General features: G+C 35.2%; 1 protein-coding gene across 5 annotated transcripts in view; it reads right to left on the reverse strand.

The window, feature by feature from the left end:
• Nucleotides 1-23,866, reverse strand: part of Shoc2 (SHOC2 leucine rich repeat scaffold protein) — a 101,564-nt gene that overhangs the window by 68,034 nt on the left and 9,664 nt on the right. Inside the window, exon 1 of one of the 5 annotated variants that reach the window (XM_074078318.1) lies at nucleotides 7,309-7,503. The exons of the other annotated variants lie outside the window; for them this stretch is intronic. The gene's annotated coding sequence lies outside the window, so the exon portion shown is untranslated. Of the gene's footprint in view, nucleotides 1-7,308; nucleotides 7,504-23,866 lie in introns of those variants that run through there. 5 annotated transcript variants of the gene reach the window in all.

Here is a 23,866-nt window from a genome sequence, read left to right on the forward strand (position 1 = left end):
GACATCCAATGGATACCCAAAGACACTTCCTGGGAAAGTGTCTAAAATTTTATGTTCAACTATGAAAGGGAGAATAAGTCAACAAGTTGTTACTTTACCTTTCTTTGCTACTGTCCCAGAGGCCTCAGCTGAATACACATCTGAGCTGGCAGTGAGCAGGAACAGTACCAGAGTCTAGTAACCTCCCAATCATGTAGGGCTAGAGCAACCACGCACTAGCCATTTCCACCTAGTGCCTTGGGTTTCTTAATCATAAATCAATCAGGAGTCCTCATCCTACTTCTCTGTAAACTGCTTCACTGTCACGTGAAGTAATGGAAATGATTACAAACACTGCAAATATGAAAAGCCTTAAATGGTTTCAGACCAAGTGGAAGGTGAGTTTAGGGTTCCAACACCAGACATTATAAAAGGATAGTAAAACACTGAAGACAAGTCCATACACAAATATGCAACAACTTAGGTAAAAATGGGCCACGTTATTGTAAATCACATACTATAAACATTCATTCAAGATTAACTAGATCTGAATAGTCCTAAACTATTAAAGATATTTAAAACAGTTTAAAATGTTCCAAAAAGGAAACTGCCAACTGCCAATGGTTTCACCAATGAATTCTTAAACATCTAAAGAAGAAATAACATCAATTTTATGCAGAATCCTCTGGTAAACATTTATTGTTGAGGCCAGCATTACCCTGATACCAAAAACAGACAAACGTCATGAAAAAGGAAAGCTGTATCAGCCAACAGCCCTCATGAACAGTGATGCAAAAATCCGTATTTACAAAATAATTCAGCTTCTACCACTCTTACTCAGCACAGCAATAAAAAGTCTAGCTGGTGCAATAAAGCAAGAAAAAGAAATAAACAGCACACACACTGGAAAGAAAGAAAACTATCCCTTTTTGCAAACAACATGATCACATATATAGAACATTGTACATATTCTGCAATAACATCTTAAAAATATTAAATGAGTCTAGCAGTCACAGGCAACAAGGTTAACATAAATCATACTTCAATACACTAGAAACAAACAACTGTACACCAATATTAAAACAATGGCTCCAAAATTTAAGATACTTGTGCATTAATCTAATACAATATACAGAATCTGTATGCTTAAAACAATGGTAAAAGAAATCAAAGATCTAAATAAATGCAAAGACATATGCATGGACTGAGGAATTCCAAGGTTTAATATGATTCCTCTCAAAATTCCTCTACGATTTTTTTCATAAAGACAACTTGATTCTAAAATTCATACGTAAGAACTAGAACAGATAAAACAATTTTGACAACTAATGAAGTTGGAGGACCATACTGCTCAATTTTAAGAAATATAGGACTATAGTAATTAGGACCATGTGATGTTGGGGGAGGGCCAAGCGCAGAGACCAGTGGAACACGGTAACTCAGATAAGACTACTTTCAGAGTAGTTTTAGGATTGCAGAAAAACTGACCCTGAAGTACAGAATTCCCAATTTCCCCTATTATTAGCATCTTGCATTGTTGTGGTACATTTCTTACAATTAATGAGTCAATATCGATATCTATTATTAACTAAAGTCCGCAGTTGACATTAAGGTTCATTCTTTGTGTTATACAATCTGTGAGTTTTGATACATGCGTGACAGCATATACCTACCAATACAGTATCATACAGAATAGTTTTAATGTCCTAAAATTTCTGTGCTCTGCTTATTCATTCTTCCCTTCCACTGCACCACTGTAAATCACTGATTTTGTTTTAGCAGTACTGGGGTTTTGAACTCAGGGCCTCACACGTGATAGGCAAGGATTCTACCACTTGAGTCACACTTCCAGCCCTTTCTGCTTTAGTTATTTTTCAGATACAGTCTTGGTGCTAATTTGCCTGTGCTGGCCTCAAACTGTAATCCTCTTACCTCCACCTCCCCGGTAGCTGGAACTGGAGGTATAAGCCATCCAGCTGGCTCACTGATCTTTTTACTATCTTCAAAACTTTCCCTTTCCCAGAATGTCATACTGTTGAATTATCCAGTACTTACCATTTTTTTATTGACTTCTTTCACTTAGAAATAAAGCGAGGTGCTGGTGGCTCATGCCTTCAATCCTACTTGGGAGGCTAAGATCAAGAGGATCACAGTTCAAGGACACCCCAGGCAAATAGTTCACAAGACCCCATCTCTTCTGCCCCGAAAGAAAACCACAGGGCAAATTGGACTGTTGGTGTGACTCAAGTGGTAGAATGCCTTCCTTTGCAAGCACTAATCCGAGTTCAAATCCCAGTCCCACCAAAAAAAAAAAAAAGACATGCATTTATGGTTCCTTGATGTCTTTTCAATCTTGATACTATTCTATCATAAGGATGTGCCAGTTTATCTACCGAACAAAGTCTTTTTTTTTCTTTTATTACTCATATGTGCATACAAGGCTTGGGTCATTTCTCCCCCCTGCCCCCACCCCCTCCCTTACCACCCACTCCGCCCCCTCCCTCTCCCCCCCAGCCCCTCAATACCCAGCAGAAACTGTTTTGCCCTTATTTCTAATTTTGTTGTAGAGAGAGTATAAGCAATAATAGGAAGGAACAAGGGCTTTTGCTGGTTGAGATAAGGATAGCTATACGGGGCATTGACTCACATTGATTTCCTGTGCGTGGGTGTTACCTTCTAGGTTAATTCTTTTTGATCTCACCTTTTCTCTAGTTCCTGGTCCCCTTTTCCTATTGGCCTCAGTTGCTTTTAAGGTATCTGCTTTAGTTTCTCTGCATTAAGGGCAACAAATGCTACCTAATTTTTTAGGTGTCTTACCTATCCTCACCTCTTCCTTGTGTGCTCTCGCTTTTATCATGTGCTCAAAGTCCAATCCCCTTGTTGTGTTTGCCCTTGATCTAATGTCCACATATGAGGGAGAACATACGATTTTTGGTCTTTTGGGCCAGGCTAACCTCACTCAGAATGATGTTCTCCAATTCCATCCATTTACCAGCGAATGATAACATTTCGCTGAACAAAGTCTTAATTTCTTACAAGTTTGGGCAGTAACAATAGACTTGCTATGAAAATTCACACATAAGTTTTTGTGTAGACATAAGTTATCAACATATTAGGGCAAATGCTAAGGAGTTGTATAAAACATGTTTAGCTTAAGAAACAGCCAAGTAGCTGTATCATTTTGCATTCACGAGAGTAATGAAAGAAGTCTTGTTGATCCGTATCTTCATCAGCATCTGGTGCCCAAATGATTTTTTAACAAAAATGCAAAGCAACAATGAAAAAGAACAGCTTTTAAACAAAGTTTGTTGGGACAATTGAACCTCTATAGGAAAAGATAAATTTTGTTCTAAACTTCATACCCTACACAAAACTAACTCAAAATTAAAAAGATAAAGCTATGAAACTTTTTAGAAGAAAACACAGGAGAAATTCTTTATGACCTAGGGTAAGCAGAGTTAACAGTCATGACACCAAAGTAAAACCCTTAAATGGAAGAAACACTGACAACTGGACTTCATTAAAATAAAACATATGCCCACTGAAGAACTCAATTAAAAGAACAAAAGAGAAGCTATAGTATGGAGAAAGTACATACATGACAAAGGACTTATATTTAGAATATATAAAAAATTTAAATAGTAAGAAAACCTAATCAGAAAATAAAAACAAACTTGAATACAGACTCTAAAAGAGTCAATTGGAAAATAAGTACATGCAAAGATATTCAACATTGTTAGCCATTAGGGAAATGTAAGAATAACTAGACACCTGTTAGAAGAGCTAAAATATAAAAACACTGCTGATACCATTTCCCAACGAAAATACAGATATACTGTGACCCCATTCACTGCTGATGAGAATATTAAATGGCATAGTCACTCTACAAAATAATCTGGCAGTCTCTCCTAAAGTTAAACATACAATTACCATACAACTTAGCATTGTGCTAGCTTGTAATAAATACATCTATATTATCCTGTAGAATGAAAATGTAGGTTCACACAAAAATCTATATTCACTGCAATCTTATTTGGAAACAATCTAAATGTATATTAATGGACAAAAACCAATTTAACACTGCTTGACAATAAAGAGGAACTATTATTGCTCTCAAGGTAACTGGAATAAAAAAAAGCCAGTTATCAGGGCTGGGAATACTGCTCAGTGGTTCAATGTTTGCCTAGCATGAACGAGGCTCTGGGTTCAATCCCCAGTACTACACAAATAAAAAAAAGTCACTATCAAAAGGTTTTATATGATTTTATATGATTTTGTTCATACAATATTCCTAATGACAAAAGTAAAATGATAGACAATGATCAGTGACGGCCACGTCTTAGGGTTGGAGAGAGGGTGTGGTTACAGGGCAGCATGTGGGAGTTTCTTTGAGGTGATGAACAGTCTGATATTTTATTTTGACAGAGCTTATATTTCATAGAACCATCTACCCCACGGGGGAGGACAGCAAATATGAAAAATCTGATGAATCCCTAATAAGACTATAATTTAATTAACATTAAATTAATTAACATTGTACAAATGTCGATTCCCTGGCTTTAATAGTTGTACCATGGTTATATAAGATGTTATCACTGGGGAAGACTAGGTAAAAGGTACAGGAAAACTCTGGACTGTTTGTACAAATACAACAACTTAAGTCTAAAATTAGGAAACAAAATGTTAAAAAATGGATACATGACAGTATCTACAAAACACAGTTATAAAGAAACATGTTGATTTCTTAAGCAGAATTTTTTTTTAATGTTTTGGAAAAAACATTAAGAAGGTAATTTCTTAAAAAGTAGATTAACAATGCAAATAAAATTTATCTCGATCTGGTTCATTTCAGATAAAAATGTATCTTCTCACAATTTGAAAAGGTACATTATTTCATAAACATTACCCACAAAGAAAAGGATTTTTTTTAAAAATACAGCTTACCTACTATACTGATCATAATGAAATAAATGTAAGAAATCTCTTCTGGCATAATTCCACTACCTTCTAGATAAGATTAAAATAATTTAACTAGAATTAGTTGGGCTAATAAACCTCAAAATACTCAGTAACTCCATTTTTGTCACAAAATCTAATATAAACTGAGTTTTCAATTTAAAAAAAGTAAATAAAATTAAGCAGGAGTAGAATGAGGAAAAATACTTGTGATGATGTTAGAAGTGCTACCACAAGCTTGAAAGTATAACCTGACAACATTCACTAAAATGGTTGTGCTGATGTCACACTATTGCTCTTTCGGAATTTGGAGGTCACATTAAAAGGATGTAGTTACAATCAGTTTCTTTCTTTGGAAATAATTTCATTACTTTGTAATTCACTTGCTTAACATTTAAATGCTTTCTACAAGTGACATATTTGACAGGTACTGTAAAATCAGAGATGAACATCAGTGAAGAAAAACAAAGGCAAATTATTTTATAACTAAATTGCGCCTGAGAGGGGAATTCCAGACTTCTGTTACACGGTCCTGGAGATACTTTTAATTGTTGTTTTTAAATGCAATGCATACAAACTTTATTTACTTGGACATTTTTATAAATGGGACATGTATGGAAGATTTAAGACATAGATGAATAACAGTTCCTAAACAGGAGTCCAAAGAAAACCTCAAACAAAAGAAACACTACAATTACAGTAGACTCTTGGTATCTGTGGTATACAGTTCCAAGGAAACCACCATTCAGGAAAAACCATGAATGTTCAGGGTAAACAGAGTTCGTAAGTTACTATGGGTGCTTGATATTTTTTCTATAATGCCACATTTATCAGTTTTTGGCTTAGGAGAATTACCATAACTTTTGCCTTGCTTTTTGGGCACTATTTGGTTTTGAGGAAGCAGATTTCCACAAAATCAAGGACAGAAAAACACTTAGCAGATCACACAACAATTTGAACACAACAGGTGATGCAGGATTGAGAGCTTATCTGCATCAACCAAGCTGTGTAATGCACATGTGGGAACTTAAAAATTAAAAGAAATTATAAAACCAAAAAATTTAATTTTTTTAACCATGTTTGATCAAAACTGCATATAATGAATCCATAAATAAGACAAGCTTACTGCATGCCATCCAAGTATTTAACAAATATTTACTGAACCACTATGTGTCTAGCATTATGCGAAGCATTGAAAATAAAATATATCTGGTTCCTGCTTTCAAATTGCTTACAGCCATGTAATAAAAATAAAAAAAGAACACTCCACAATGAGAAAATATGTAAAGGTTGAGAGAACCAAGAACACTGTAAAACAGTGTTCACAACTGTGAATAAGGGAGAAAGATCAGGTTTACAGTTAACAACTTAAAAGGCTCTTCAGGCTTTTCTACAGGTTATTGCTGTATCATATAGAATAGTTTGACTGCCCCAAAATCCCCTCTGTTCCATTTATTTATTCTTTTCTCCCTCCCTCCCTCCCTCCTCAGGAGCCCCTTTATTTTTCAAATACCTATCTTGTGTGCTGAAAAATGCCTAGTTTACTAAGCAAAGTATAGTATACACCAAAAGAACTGTTTATTTCCATATAGCTGCTGCAACTCACAGGTGAAACTTCAGTGGTGGCATGTTTCAGAAATTGGTTAACCACTGGACAAATTAAACTTGGAATCCAGTGTGGAGAGGACTGCATGTTATCCACTGAACTTCATGGCCACAAAATAGTTATATGATATTGCCATCTTTAAAATATATCAGCAACATAAAATGACAAAATTAAATAAATATTTTAAGCCAAACAGAAACATGAATGTGAACTATCATTCTCACTTTGGGAAGTCTTTGTTCTTTAAAAAGATAAAATTACTCAAATTCTCTCAGTCAATCTGATATACCTCTAATTCTCACTGTAACCTCTGTATAGCCTCTCCCCAACTTCTAAACCCAATGTCTTATATCAGACTAACTTTCTTTTTAAAGCACTGTTTTGTTTGATTTTTCTCTTTTTGTGGTGCTGGAGATTGAACCTATTTCTTCACACATGCTAGGCAAAATCTTCCATCACAGAGTGACATTCCCAGCCTCTAAAGCCATCTTTTAAAGTACATATCAAATCTGAAGTTTTAATCTGTAAAACAGATTTACCACAGAGCACTTTTCTCTATGTATCTTAAAAGAACCTTCAACTTTACTCATTCCATTTCTGGCACATTCCTTCAAACTAGTATCACTTGCTTAAACACGTGATACTACTCTCAGTTCTCAATTTTTATGCGAAAGATAATTTTTCTCTTTTTGCAGACAATGCCAATATACAACAGATATGTTCTAATTGAATAATCACAACTACACTATACAGATTTAGTAACCCACCTCCAAAATGCTTGAGACCAGAAGTACTTCAGAGTGTTTTGGATTTTGGAATATTGTGCAGACTTTCCCTCTTGAACATCCCTAATTCAAAAATCTAAAATCCAAAATGCTCCAAAATCTAAAACATTCTGAGCTTCACCAGTGCTCCCAAGTTTCAAATTTCAGAACATTTTGTATGTTCAGATTAGAGATGCTTAACCTACAGGGGGAAAAAGGAGGAAAAGAAACAGTTAATTATTCAGACAAGTTAGAAAATTTTAGTAAAATGTCACTAGCAGCATAATAAAATTTATGAAGAAAAAAATTCTCCATCACTATTAAAAGAAAACTGAGAAACTTCTGACTTTCTTCTTTTCCTTATAAACTGAAAGATTAATGAGGGAAAATGGCAAAAAGACTTAAATTCAGTAAATGGAAAATTTTTTCCCCTTTCCATTAGCCACAAAAACTACATATATTTGGTACCCAAGACAGAAACAGTAGGTGAGACAGTTTTTCCACTTTTGAATAAACCAAGATGCTCAAACCATAAGATATTAATAGCAGCCTCTCATGTGCAGTAGACTAACAAGTCTGTTGCTCTATTAACAAGATTATCACTTCAATTCAGCCAATAGAGTTTTCCCTCCTGGGCAGCCAAGATGTAAAACAGTCACACTGTGTTTTAGATTAAAAGCTAATCAGTACATGTCAAAATTTAAAAGTAATCAATACACATACTTTCTCTTGGTAAAAGCAGAAAATATCAACCATACTTTGAGATTAACATAAACCCATAATCCTTCCAAACAGCCACTCACTCATGAAATGTTTACTGTGAGTCAGACACTATACCCTATCTAGTGCTTTAAAAAAAAAAAAAGACAAAGTCCTTGCTTTCAATGATCTTAACAAAGGGAAGGAAACAGACAAATTACAAGACCATGAGAAAAAGATTATGAGCGCACAGGAACAGAAGGTAAGAAGAATGTGATGATGCTGAAAGTTGAATTTGGGCTTGCAAGTTCATATTGCAGGAGTGGGCATTTTGACAAGAGATATGAGAAAACTGCCCATTTCTGGAACCATAAGCAGTTTATCTACGGCTAGAATTCAGGCCCCAAGATGAGACTGAAAATATAAGTTGTCAAACCTTGAAAGGCTGGTTATTTAAATTTAGTGATTTGGACTTTTTATCCCTCATGAACTATGATTTTGCAATTATCCTCTCTAAACCCTAATGTTCCAGGAAGGTATTCTCAGGGGCTGCCACAAGTAAATACAACGAGCCAATAAAGTATTATTGATGGTATATTTCTAAAGTTTTACCTGATATTGTTTAAAAAGATTTTTAAAAATCAGGGGATCAGAAAAAAGGCAGAAGACTAGTTAAATGGTAGCACTAATTTAATGATTAATTCTTAAATATTCCATCAGTGCCAATCAGCATGAATCATTTGGAAGAACTTAGGAATCCTAGACCTTAGCCCAAGAATGCTAACCAAAAGAATATCTGTGGCAAGGCACAGTAATCTTTATGTTCAAAGAACTTTCTAGTTAATTCTAACACAAGGCCAAATTTGGAAAACACCACAATAGTACATGCCAAACATAGTAAGTGTAGAACTCAACTACTTTTAATTGTAACATTGTACAATTTTACAGTTTCACTTTGGGTGGTCTCAATGTTCTGCTCAGGAAAATGCCACTGATATTTTCCAGGAAAATGCTCCAGGCAGGGTCTGTAGATGAGAACTACTTTTGCTTACTATATAATTTTCAAACACCCACCAGACATAACTAGATGAAATACCTATTTATAATTTTGAACATCTAGACAGACCCTAGTTCCACTTTACATATAAACCTCAACTGTTTTTGCTCTTTTCAGGCAGTAATGTCTATGCTCTAAAGGGAAAACTACTTCAAATTAAAACTTTAAGATTTATTCATTATTTGTGACGAGTAACACCCAAATTGATCTTGGTGTTTGAGTTACAAATCAAATACACCTATATCAGTCTGTACTTGCAGCTATTATACTCATGACATATGTATGTTTTTGTTCAGCATTTCTATTAAGCATTTTCATATTCCCATGTAAAATTCAATAAATTCTTCATTGCTGAGGGCCAGTCACAGTGTCACACACGTGCCAGTAATCACAACTACGTGGGAGGTAAAGATAAAAAGGATGGAAGTTTGAGGCCAGCCTGGGAATAAAGTTAGTGAGACCCATCTCAACCAATAAACTGGCCATGGTAGCATATAACTGAAATCCCAGCTACTCAGGAGGTGTAAATAGGAAGATCTCAGTCCAGGACTACCCCAGGCAAAAAAATCTGAAACTCTACCTGAAAAACAAAGCAAAAAAGGGCCTGGGGAAGGGAGAGGGAAGATCTGGCTCAACTGGTAGAGCACCTGCTCAACGAGCATGTGGCCCTCAGTTCAAAACCCAGTATCTAGAGCCAGACACCAGGCTCACTTCTGTAATCCTTGCTACGTGGGAAGCTGAGACTGGGAGGATCCTGGTTCAAGGCCAGCCAGAGCAAATAGTTTGCAAGATTCCATCTCCAAAATAACCAGAGCAAATGGACTACAGGTATGGCTCAAGCAAAAGAACACCTGCTTTGTAAGGTGTTCAAACCCCACCACAAAAAAAAAAAAAAAAAAAAAAAGGTACCTCTAATATAGATAATTATTTTCTGGCATTGTGCCTAAGCATTTAAATAATATTTTTCTTCTATTTCTCTTCTCGGTTAGGATACTACATTATAAAAAAATTATGTAGTTTACTATTATAAAAGGGATGTTATAAAATATTTGTCACATAAGTGGAATATTAGGTCTGATGCACCTGAGAACCATTGGTTTAAACTAAAAAACAAAGGTAACAACAGATAGGAATACTTCCAGAGACAATGAAGTATCAAATCAAAGTAAAAGTAAGGAAGAGCAAGGGATCACGAGTCATGTCAGACCTGCTGGCTTAAGTAATAAGGTGGATCCAGCATGGATATTCAAGTTGGAGAAAACAAAAAAATAACGTTTTGGAGAAAACAAAAAAAATAACATTTTGACAAGCTTATATTAAAGTTCCAGTGTAGTTCAAACTTGAAAATACAGGTTTGGAATAAAGAAAGGAGATGTGAGCTAGAAAAAAAAAAGTATACGGCTTTGGTGCCAACAGCAAAGGTTTGAGATGAGAAAATCCACAAAGCATAAAGAAGGATACTTGTACTTTGAAGAACAGAAGGACAGAGATGGGTGGATGAAGAAGGAATCATAAAGAAAGAGAAATACACATAAATAAGGAAAACATTATCGAACAAGCACTCAATTCAGCTATTTCTGTTTTAAAAGGAAGAAGTAGTTAAAAGGATCTAATGTACTGACAGAAAACTTGGTCTCAGAGAAAAAGGATAATTTTCCACTGTAATAGGAAATTCAAAATGGATTCAGCTACAGATAAGTATATTTGGGGGTAGGAAAAACAGGAAGTAATTAAGGGGGATTATCTCCACATATACTATATACATAGAATTATCTATATGATGAATCTATATTCTACATATAGTATATCTGATTAGCAACACGGAAGCAAATCTATCTGTTGAGAGCAAGAGAGGCAACTTTTTTTTTAATTGTTTTATTATTCATATGTGCATACTATGCTTGGGTCATTTCTCCCCCCTGCCCCTACCCCCACCCCCTCCCTTACCACCCACTCCACCCCCTCTCTCTGCCCCCTACCCCCTCAATACCCGGCAGAAACTATTTTGCCCTTATCTCTAATTTTGTTGAAGAGAGAGTATAAGCAATAATAGGAAGGAACAAGGGTTTTTGCTAGTTGAGATAAGGATAGCTATACAGGGAGTTGACTCACATTAATTTCCTGTTTGTGTGTATTACCTACTAGGTTAATTCTTTTTGATCTAACCTTTTCTCTAGTTCCTGGTCCCCTTCTCCTATTGGTCTCAGTTGCTTTTAAGGTATCTGCTTTAGTTTCTCTGCATTAAGGGCAACAAATGCTAGCTAATTTTTTAGGTGTCTTACCTATCCTCACCCCTCCCTTGTGTGTTCTCGCTTTTATCATGTGCTCAAAGTCTAATCCCCTTGTTGTGTTTGCCCTTGATTTATGTCCACATATGAGGGAGAACATATGATTTTTGGTCTTTTGGCCCAGGCTAACCTCACTCAGAATGATGTTCTCCAATTCCATCCATTTACCAGCAAATGATAACATTTCGTTCTTCTTCATGGCTGCATAAAATTCCATTGTGTATAGATACCACATTTTCTTGATCCATTCATCAGTAGTGGGGCATCTTGGCTGTTTCCATAACTTGGCTATTGTGAATAGTGCCGCAATAAACATGGATGTGCAGGTGAGAGAGGAAACGTTTTTGATGAAAGAAGTAAAAAGGAATGGATGAAGACCTGAAACAATAATATTTGGCAATCTAAATTATACTCCTAAATTAATCTAAAGTTGAAGGGATTTAGAGGGTAAGTGTGGCAAAAAAGGGAACACATGGTAGAGGTTAGGCTGGTAGAGAGGAAAACAATGAACTTACAACTAGAAGAGAAGAGAGAGATCAAGAAATTAGAGCGATGACTTGGAAATTGAGCATGTATGTCTTACTGCCTGTTTAGGAATCTGATGTTCTTCACAGGGAAGGAAGAAGTCAAATTTACCCACAAACATATAGATATACCAACACAGCCTAGTTAGAGAAGTTAAAATCAGGATAAAATATTACTAAATGCCTAACAGAGCACCTAAAGTAAAAAAACAGTAATAATACCATACAACCTACCAACAGCACTCCTTGGCATTTATCCCCAAGAAATGAACACTTAACTTCACACATACTTATATTGCTCATAGCAGTTTTATTTATGATGGAGGAAAAAAAACCTTTAAACAATTCAAATGTCCTTCTGTGGATGAATGTTAAAATTAACCTTGGTACATCCACACAAAGAAAGACTACTTAGCAATAAAAAGGAACAAACTTTTGACACATGTAACAACCGGGGTCTCAAAAGCATCACGCTTAGTGAAAAAAGTAAATCGTAAATCTCAAAAAGTAACATACTTTATAATTCCATTCTTGAAATGACAAGCCTATATAGATTAACAGAACAGAGCACTGGCTGCCAGAAGACAGGAATAAGGAAGAAGACGGAGAGTTGGTTTGTGGCAATAAAACTATTCTGTACCTTGACTGTGGTAGTGGTTACATGATGCTATATATAACGTAAAAATACACAGAACTATACACACAACCAATGAATGCATGGAAAAATGTCAAAAGAAAATCTGAATAAGGTTTATAATCTAGTTAACAGCATTATACCAATGTCAATTTCCTGCTTTTGATACTGGTATTGTACTAAATTATGTAAGATGCCAACATTGTATGAAGCTTGATGAAGTTACCTGAAACCTCAGACAGAGGAAGAAAGAAGGGTTGGAGCAGAGAAGAGGAGGCAAGATGAGCTGAAACAGATGAGAGAAAGGTGGCTGAAACTTGAAAAGACAGCGTAAGTTGATTCCTTTATAAAGTCCAAAGTTATGTTTCCATTTTGAAGCAAAGACTCAAATTCTGGAAAAACAGAACTGTTTTCCAGTTCTCAGTTAAACTCATTCCTTATCAGCAGATCTGCATTCTCTCTGCTTTTACCTGTGAAACTTACTACCTCAGTTCACATAGTACTTAAGAGTTTACAAATTACTTTCACATAATTACATTGGATTTTCAAAACAAATCTTGAGACGCAAGCACCCCAGTTTGTAGTATTCCTATTTAACATATGAGTTAACCAAGATTTGGGGAATCTGACAACACTATTTGCAGCAGCAGAAAATACTTATTGATCAACTGATACATGCCAAGCATTATGCTAAATATTTTTAGCAGTCACCTCAAGTCATCATTGCAGTAATTCTAAGGCAGATTAATCCCCACTTACAGATAAGGAAACCTAGGCTCAGAGCAATTAACTGACTTACCCAAGAAAACACAAACCATAAGTTGGCAAAGTCATGAGACCATCATAGTTTTCTCTTTTTTTTTTGGAGGCGGGTAGGGCGGTACTGGGGTTTGAATTCAGGGCCTTGAACTTGCTAGGCAGGCGCTTTACCACTTAAGCCCCCCCCACACCAGCCCTTTTGTGCTAATTTTTTTTTTTTTTTAAATAGGGCCTTGTGCTTTCAGCCTCAGCAATCTTTTCCATCTCTCCAGTAGCCCAGATGACAGGCATGCATCACTAACTACACCCAGCACTCTCTTAGCCACAATGGTACAAGCCCTCTCTACTTGAGAATACATTAAGTAAAAATAAACAATCATGCAAACAATAAAGATTAGACATGTGAACCAAGGAAAATATGTGATAGATTTGGAAAGGGATAATTGCTTCCTATGATCTACAGAAAAAAAGGAGCCAATATAGAAAATCCAAGTATGTCTTTAAAAAATTATTTCTCTGCTCTCATCTCAGCCCTGATCCTACAGATCACACTAGTACTTTACTGAGTCATTCTTGTGTTGCAAGGAGGAATCTCTTCTAATGTATCTAAATGCATAATTCACATAACCTAGGGTCTGATTATTTTCTACTGAGTCGTATTTTTCTGGAACATCTGCTAAAAATGTTTTATAAATTTAAGTTCATAGATTAACACTATGGTCATTTAAGTTTACTTTTCCATTAACAGAATATAAATTTTTCTAAAAATGACCACTAGGAAAAGATGGTTCAGCTCAATAAGAAAGAAACCTAACATCTTATCCTTGGTCCAGGTACCAATTCTTAAAACCCACCACTAAAAATTCCTTAGTAGTAATACTAAAATAAGGGTGTTTGCTTATTTTCAAACTATTCTTTCACCAGCAGCTGTCATCCCAGTACTCAGGGAAGAAATCAGAGGATTGGGGGTTCAATGCCAGCCTGCACAAAAAGCAAGCAAGAGCCCCATCCCACCAAATAAGCTGAGTGTGGTGGTTTTAGCACCTGTGGTCCCAAGTAGAACACTTGCCTAGCAAGCATGAAAGCCTGGGTTCAAACTCCTGCCAAAATAGAGCTATTCTTTCTCTTGCCACAGAGAGTAATAATTCAGATCAATAAGGAAGGAACTAGCTATCCAGAGACTTCCTTGGGTTCTCATCCAAGGATGAGATAATCTGCCCACCTCATAATCTAACAAAGTGACTCAATCCCTTCCTTTAACTCTACTGCTAAATGGAACTGCCTGTTAGCTAATCTCCATTTCAAAAGGAATGTACTTTACTGATATTTACTGCAGCACTATTCACAATAGCCAAGTTATGGAAACAGCCAAGATGCCCCACTACTGACAAATGGATTAAGAAAATGTGGTATTTATAGACAATGGAATTTTACTCAGCCATGAAGAAGAATGAAATCTTGTCATTCACAAGTAAATGGATGGAACTGGAGAACATCATCTTAAGCGAAGTTAGCCAGGCTCAGAAGGCCAAAAATCATATGGTCTCCCTCATACGAGGACTTTAGACCTAAAACAAATGCAATAATATTATCAGACATGGGTCACATGCTAAGGGGAGAACACATACATGAGGAATAGGGAAAGGTAAGAAACCCAAAACTTACAAGTGTTTGATGTGTCCACTGTAGAGGAGTTAATATAGTAACCTTAAAATGACAGAGGTCACTATGAGAAGGTGACCAGCAGTAGTGAAGAGGTCTGGTAGAGATGAATCAATTTGGGTTGTAATATACATGTGCATGGAAGCAATGCTAGGAATCTCTCTGTAAAGCTATCCTTATGTCAAACTAGCAAAAATGCTATGTCTTTCTTATTATTGCTTATGCCTTCTCTTCAACAAAATTGGAGAAGTGGGCAGAACAGGTTCTGCTTGGACGAGATGGGGGTAGGGGGAAAGGAAGAGGGTGGGGGTGGGGGAAGAAATGGTCCGTACAATGTATGCACATATGAGTAAGTTAAAAAGTGCAAAGTAAAAAAATGTTTAAAAAAAGGAATGTGCTTTAAAATAATATATAGAAAGAAGAAAAACAAAAACCCAAAAGACCCAAACTATGGATCTGGGTTCCAAATCCCTTGATAAATTACACTGTGACTTGGGCAAATGGTACTTTCTAGGCCTCAATTTTTTCATTTGAAAAGTTAAAAGTAGGAAGCTACATGACTTCATTGGTATCGTGGAGCTTTAACAGTCCTCCTTGTGAAGTCAATTCAGAGTAGTTCCAAAGGTAACCAATTTTGCATGTTTAATAGATAACAGACACTCGAGAATTACAGTTTGGAAGCTCAATCCTAGGTTAAAACACCCCTTGGGAAATAAAGTATCATAAGTAAATCTTTTGAGTACATATTTTTATTTACTGGGGGTGTGGCAAAAGTGATAGATGCCTGCCTAGCAAGTACAAAGCCCTAAGATCAAACGCCAGTACTACTAATAGATGAGAGAAACTGAGACAATGGTTATTTGTCCATATTAATAAAACAACTACCAGAACTAAGAGACAGCCTACAGAAAGGGAGAAAATCTTTGCCAGCTATTCATCAGATGAAGGAATAATATCCAGAATATATAAAGAGCTCTAAAAATTAAACACCAAAAGAACATATGATCCAATTAATAAATGGGGAAATGAGCAGGTTGAACCCAAAAGTACAAATGCCCAATAAACACATCCTCAACCATAAAGGAAATGCCAACCAAAACTGAGATTCTGTCTCACCTCAGTCAGAATGGCAATTATCAAGAGAACTACAAATGTTGGTGAGGATGTGGAAAAAAGGAACCCTTTCATCTGCTATTGGTGGAAATGTGAACTAATGCAGCCACTATGGAAGTCAGTATGGTGGTTCCTCAAAGAACTAAAATTAGGGCTGGTGGAGTGGCCCAAGCAGTAGAGCAGCCTGCCTAGCAAGCGTGAGGCCCTGAGTTCAAACTCCATTACCGCAAAATATTAAAACTACCAGATGTAGTTTATACCATTCCTGGTCATATATCTGAAGGAATGTAAGTCTGCATACAATAGAGATACCTGCACATCCATGTTTACAACACTACTATTCACAATAGTCCAACTATGCAATCAGCCTAGATGTCCAACAACTGATAAATGAATAAAGAAAATGTGGTGTATATATACAATTGAGTATTATTTAGTAATGAAGAATGAAATTATTCTGTCTGCAGGAAAATGGATGGAAGTGGAAATCATCATGTTAGGCAAAAGAAGTCTAACTAAGACAAATATCGTATGTTCTCATATGTGGAATCTAGACTTGAAAAAAAAAAAAGAATGACATAAGCATAAAATGGAAAGGACTGTTTAAGGATGGGAACCAGCAGGAAGGGGATAGTTAAAGGAGACGGTGAAAGGGGGGGAACAATATGATCAAAATATTCATTATGCATGCACAAAAACAGAATAATGAAACCCATTAAAGTTGTTTTAAAAAGGGGAGGAGACCAAAGGGGAGGTCATTTTATGTATTTATGGAAATATTAGAGTAAAAGCCTTGCACAATAAATATACAGTAATAAAAAAAGACAGGGAAAAAACTTATTAGGCCCTTATGTCTTTAATAATCATAGCTGTCATGGAAACAGATACTTTGGAATACCCTAATATGTTAATCCAAAAATAATCTGTAGTATGTTCTTAACATTTCTACAACAGAATTCTATGGTCAAACGGGTTCAGGATGCATTTCAAACAATTACGCTGTCTTTACAGCAAAACTATTTGTGCTCTTTACAAACTTCACAGAATAATTATGCACAAGACTTCTCAAATTTATTTGGGAAAATTTATTTCTGAGACGTAACTATTAATCTCATTAACAAGTGCCCATTATCCAACTATTTAGTACTAAACATGGGTCACTTATCAGACAAATTAGTACAATGACTGACTTATAAAATTAAAAGTTTAATTGAGAGTTTAAAAAACACTGCAAGTTATCAACAGCTGGAGTAACAATATTCTTCCAAGTATTAAAATTTTCTTTGAGGCTATTAAATGTGCTTTTATAATTGGGACTAAGAAATAATACAGTCGATTATAGAGAAGAAATGGGGTGGAAAAAAACATCCCGCTCTTTCAGCTGCTACCCCCTGCCTTTGCTAATGGATAAAGGATAGGTAAGATGGAACTGAGTCAAATGATTAATTTTTTTTCAAATCAGAAAACAGTAAGGCTTTCCCACCAACTACTGAGATATTTGGGACATATTTCTTTTTAACAGAGTCATTAAGTAAAGAAAACAAATCGACATTTCCCTTTAAAAACAAGATGCCAAAAAGGAAAAATAAATAAATACTCCTCCCGCCAGATGCCACTCAAAACACTAAATTTTTCTAGACCATTATTATATCAAAGGCCTTAAGTAAAAATATTCTAAAGGCAGGATCTAGAGCATGAAAGTCCAATTTTCAGATTCAGTTGAAAAGGAATCAGCATTCAAAATTTTAACTAATAAGTACTCTAATGTCTAGAGATAATAGTCTCTGGTCTCATTCTTAATACTTTCTACACACAAGGATTCATACATACAAACTAATGTAATCAAACTCAAAAGTTAAAATGAGATTTTAACCTAAGTATTTTTTTATCTGAAGCTGGGGATGTAGCTCAATGATAGGACACCTGCCTACCATGCACAAGGCCCTGGGTTTGAATGCCATCGTTTTCTTTAAATGATCTGAAAGACCTTTTACAAATAAACTGGTTTGTGGTTTCAGAAAACCACATCAGCACTATTTTATTCTTTACAGTAAAATGATCTTAATTATAATAAAACTGAGCTTTCAGCTCTTAGGATTTCTAGATAGTATGGCTCCCTTTTCCTCTTGAAAATTCCCTGAAAAACTCAAAGGAGAATGAGAAACAGAAACACAACCCACAGTTTCAACAAGCAATATAAATGTCAGATATTATTAAAGTGAGAAAAACTGAACTAAAGAAAAGCATAGTGTGCTACCATTTATATGAAATACATACACATAAGTAAGATATACATATTTATAAAGTGTGTAAAAGAATATAGAAACTGGTAGTGGTTTCCTAAGAAGAAAAACTAGGCAGAAGTTTAGAGTGGTAGAGGTTTTCTTTACACTTCTGTATCTTGAATTTTGTTCCATAACCATATATTGACTAGACAAAAACTGCTGAACTACTTCTTAAAATCTTAAGGAATGTAGGATAACTGAACAGTGCCACATCTCTGGTTACTTCTTTTACTATCATGTCTAAGGTACATTTATTCACTTCAAAGGTTATATAGGTAGAAAACTCTCAGACACAAATGTGTTTCTCCAAACTATATATAAAGTTCAGATACTTCATGTGTTACCATTAAAATACAAAAGGAACCTATTTTAGGAGACAACACTACAAAAATACACGTAAAGGAGTATTTACTGCAATGTACATACAAATAACATTAGATGTAACTTATGCAACATTGACTAAATTACAGTGCCATTCAATGGAAAGTTATACGAACATTAAGAATACCATACAGTGTAAGTTTATGTATATATGTTAGAATTTTACATGTAAATGGTAAATAGTAAATTCTGAACTCTTTCCAGTAGCTATACTTCATCCCTTCTTAGTGCTATGATTTATGCTATGGTTATATCACAATTATTCCTCTATCAATCCACACTAAGGTTGGTTCTATTTGCTTTTTTTTCCCCATTTAGATTAAAAAATATTTTTGGGCCAGAACAATTAATTTCTCACCAAACATAACAACATTTCAGTAAGGCAGATTGCTGAAAGTAGAACAGCTAACTAAGTCAAAAAAGACTAGTATGTGTTTAATTGTCTTCTTCTGAAGAGCCTCCATTCCAGTTATACTCTCAACCCTTTTCGAGTATGAAAACTGGTGGTCTTTTAATCTACATTATTAGTGAGCAAATCCTCCCATTCCTACACTTTTGTGGCATTCAGATAAAATACGCTCATAGCTATATGTTTAACACAGTGTTCAATTTTTCTTAATTTACCAAAATTTAGTAATTGAGAGCTTCACATAAAAACCCCAATCTCTCTCATTAAAAATATCAAAAGATTTGGGTCACAGGGTCCATATTTCTTGATGACAATTATCAACTGGCATTAACAGAAGGTGTCCCCTACATGCTTTCCAACTACCTCACCTTGTTTAAGTTACCTGCCTGGTCTCTTATATGAAATATATTAATACCTTGTTTTAAATACATGTTGTAAATATTACCTTTCAGTTGATAGTTGTCTTTTAACTTAATCATATTGACAAACATACATAAAATTTTAAAAGTCTAAAAAGACCCCCATAAAATATTAGCAATGTTATCCTTCAATTAAGGGTAATTTTTATGTTTCTTTACCTCCACACATATTATTTTTTAAATATACAATGACCTACCGGTCATTTTATAATCATAAAAGGAACAATTATTTTCATTTTAAATCTAATGTTAGGTCATGCTGACTTTTTAAACTGACAATAAAACTAAAATTACAAGCTGAATGCATAATATAAGGAGGTCAATATAATAAAAGTTAATTTAAAGTAGCCTAATAATAGCCCATAAAGAATTTAAGTTTGCTGGGTGCCAGTGGCTCATGCCTGTAATCCTAGCTACTCAGGAGGCAGAAATCAGGAGGATCATGGGTCGAAGCCAGCCAGGGCAAATAGTTTGTAAGAACCTATCTTGAAAAAACCCATCACAAAAAGGGCTGGTAGAGTGGTTCAAGGTATAAGCCGTGAGTTCAAACCCCAATACCAAAAAAGAAGTTAATTTATATAGTACTTCAGGTTCAGGTCTGAGTTGTAAAATATACTGTTTTTACAAGCAGTATTCAAAAGTCATGAAATGATCTGATTTACTTTGAAGTTGCAAAACAAGTTTTTGGCTACTAGTTCAGGAAACCAATTTTTTCCACTTATAAACATTAAATTTTACTAAATAAAAAATGTATTTTCACTCAGTTAACACTTCATACATACTAAGTGTCGCTGTACAAGATGCCAAGTATGCAAATTAATAAGGCATAATCATTGCCTGTGAACTGACAGACAAGTAGATAAAAACAAGAAAACAAGAAAGGGACCAGGAATCCTAAAGCCATCCTGATTCTTTCTCTCCCTAATTCTCACATTCCAACAATTACTAAATCCTATTGATTATTCTCCCACAATTTCTCTCAACTCCCATCAATTCCTCTTCATTCTCATTACCACTACCCCATTTGTAGTACACTGAATTCTGTAAATTCTCTCTAATAGCTTTCTAACTGGTCTCACCATGTCCACCACCACTCCCTCCACCCCCAAATCCTGTTCTTTACCTAATCTCTCTGCTGTAATTACAGCGTTCTTTCAAACACTCAAATCTAACAGGTTACCTCCAATTCAAAATACTTGGAGGAAGCCTTCAGGATAAAAATTCAAAATTCTTAGTAGTGATTACTAATCCTTTGGAAATCTAGCCCCTGCTTACTTCTGCCACAACTATTTTCCACTATGATCACATGAACGTCTTTCACATACCATAGCAGGGCCAGCTATTTCTTGTGTCGAGTACACTGCAAAGACTATTTTCTTCTGCCAGAAACATAGCTTTACAGTTCACCAAACTAACTCCCACTTACTCCTAATTATTGAAAAGACTTCCTACATATTCTTTCTCTATGCTCCCACTTAAAATTTCCCCTATCAGAACACTTAGCATCTTGTATTATACTTACCAGGTTAGATGACTCTATTTTAAATATAATGGGAGAATACAGACTAACCTACATTTTCACAGTTAAATCCCAGGACTTAGAACAATATTTATAGCTATCATATTTATTGAAAGAATAATAAATACTTGTTAACTTAGGTTTATCTAACATACCAGACAGCTTGCTTCTTACACAGAGGAAAAATTACTTATAAAGTGCTTCCTAACATTATGAACTATGTGTTTAGCACACAATTGAGTGCCCAATTAACATTTGTTGAATGATGATAGCTGAACAAACGACAAAGTTTTATTTCATATGGTGTTTCCCTATATTCTACTTAAAAATCAATTTTACATCACTTAGATTTTTAAATATTGCAAGATCTCAATTATATGTTCTCTTGTCTATAAACAAAGTATAAATAACTTAAAGAACAAAAATAAGCAGCTCTCCTCCCCAAATTGCTACAGCTATCTATTTTCCTAACTTGAGAATTTAAAAAAGGAATCTTCAAAATGAGAATTCTGGCAAAAATATTGGTCCAAAAACCAAGAATCCACCCAGTAAAATTAACATGCTCAGAGAATACTATTGTTTACAGAGAAATGGAGAAACACATTATACAACCAAGTAAACCTAAAATAGGACCAGTTTTCATAGAGGCTTTAAGGCATTATTGTCCATAAAAAAACCAAAATTAAATCAAGCCTACACTCACAGCACCTTAAAATTCATTCAGTTTGGTTTTTGCTATTTTTTTTAATCTTCTTGATAAGGAAGCAAAATGAAATGCTTTCAACAGGCATGGAGAGAGGCGGGGCTGATTTCAAGTAGTAGCAAATTTTTCAGGAAATCTACATTACTCTTTCTACGTTAATTTAGAATCCAGCCAAACACAAACACGTTTAGAGCAAAGAACTGCAAATTCCTGTTTACCCAAACCACAACATAAACCACAGTTGGAATTACAGATCTCTTGTACAACTCTCCAATATACCATGTGTATAATTGCAAAATTCTCCAGCAAAGTCTCAATATCAAATATCTTGACCCAACACTATCTGTAAAGTTTTATGCCACACAAACATATCTAAGGTGTACATGTAAATACTGTTTAAACTGCCTTTCTTGCCAAGGACCTCCAACATGTCATATACAACCTAAGTATTCCCAAGGTATCATTGTAAACTGGCAATAAATTCGAATGTTGGTTCTTGTTAGGGCTTAGTACACACTACCCCAAAATGATTACAGGGGACCAGAGTACTTCACCCCAAAATACTCTTCCCTAGCATATTTTCAGCTGGTTTTTCTGAGATACTGCAGACAAAGGAATGGCACTGAAAAGCTGTATCTGAACCCAGGGTCTTAGGTATACTAAGCAGGCACTCTACCACTGAGCTACTTCTCCAGCCCTTTCTAATGTAACTTTTATTACCTAACTTTATATGCATAACAAACACAACTTCTATTGCCACCCAATCCCTTCCTTGGCCCCCATACTCATATTCCAACATCTTCCAGAAGCCCCAAGCCCTTCTTCTTTCTGTAGCTCAGAATGTTGTATCTCAATCACTTGACCCTTCCTTGAGTCTCATGCTTTGTGGGACTCTCATGCTTAAGCATGTAATTACATATGGTTCTTGTTAATCTTGTAAATCTTATATCAATTTAATTCGTAGATCAGCCAAAGAATCCAGAAGGGTGGAGGGAAGTCACTTTTCCCTCCCTTACCATTACCCAATTATAAGTGTAAAATAGGAGAAATAAGACGCAATTACTATTTTAGGTTATATACAGTAATGTGACAATAATATCCAAGAGAGTGTCTGGAAGTAAAAAAAAATGATTTTCAGCACTTTTAAACTATAAAAATTACATTACATCCTTCATTTCTGTATGTATAAACCCACACATTCCTTCGTCAGGTTTATCTGATTATATCTTCTCCATCACCATACTCACTCTTCAAACTATCAGACACTATAATAAAAAAACACAAACAAAAGTAGTATTAACAGCAAGATTACAGTGTGCGGTCTTCAAACTAGATACCTTGTTAGTAACTTGCCATCACTGTAAAACAAGCCTTTTGTACATTTATATAGCACATTTTTGAGACTTTAGAGGCAGACTTCTATGCTCAGCTAATTACTAATATATATAATGTATTTGAGGTTTTAAATGTATCTCATTTATCTCTATTTTTTCAAATATTCCAAATTTAAGCTCCAAAGAAAGATATTAGACAGCCATGCCCAATTTAACTTAAGGTTAGTAAGAAATTTCTTTCATACAAGATAATTAAATTCTGCGTTTTAGTTTTTTGACTATTTTTATAATTTAACAAATAACAAATTACCCTACAATTCCCAACTGTTATGTACTATCTATAATTTCTGAATGTAATCCTGCTATGGCTTATGTCGAGTACAATGTGATGCCATTTGGAGTAGGTTTAGATAAGGTCATAGGTAGGGTCTTCATAACAGGATTAGTGTCCTTAGAAGAAGAGACAGAAAGCTTGATCTCTCTGTCAAGTAACAATACAGTAGAAGACAGCCAAGAGAATTGGTTGGTACCTTAATGTTGGACTTTCTAGCCTCTGCAATGCTGAAAACTGTATTTTTTTGTTTGTGTAAGCCACAGTCTATGGTACTTTGTTAAAGCAGACCAATCAGACTTAAGACAAATCACAAAATATAATTCCCATACAGGTTACAGAAGTTTGACTATAAAAAAATTTTCAAGCAGAGCGCCAGTGGCTCACACCTATAGTCCTAGCTACTCAGGAGGCAGAAATCAGGAGGATTGAAGTTTGAAGCAA

Source organism: Castor canadensis, chromosome 7 (assembly GCF_047511655.1).
Source record: "Castor canadensis chromosome 7, mCasCan1.hap1v2, whole genome shotgun sequence".
In the NCBI taxonomy this organism is placed as follows: domain Eukaryota; kingdom Metazoa; phylum Chordata; class Mammalia; order Rodentia; family Castoridae; genus Castor; species Castor canadensis.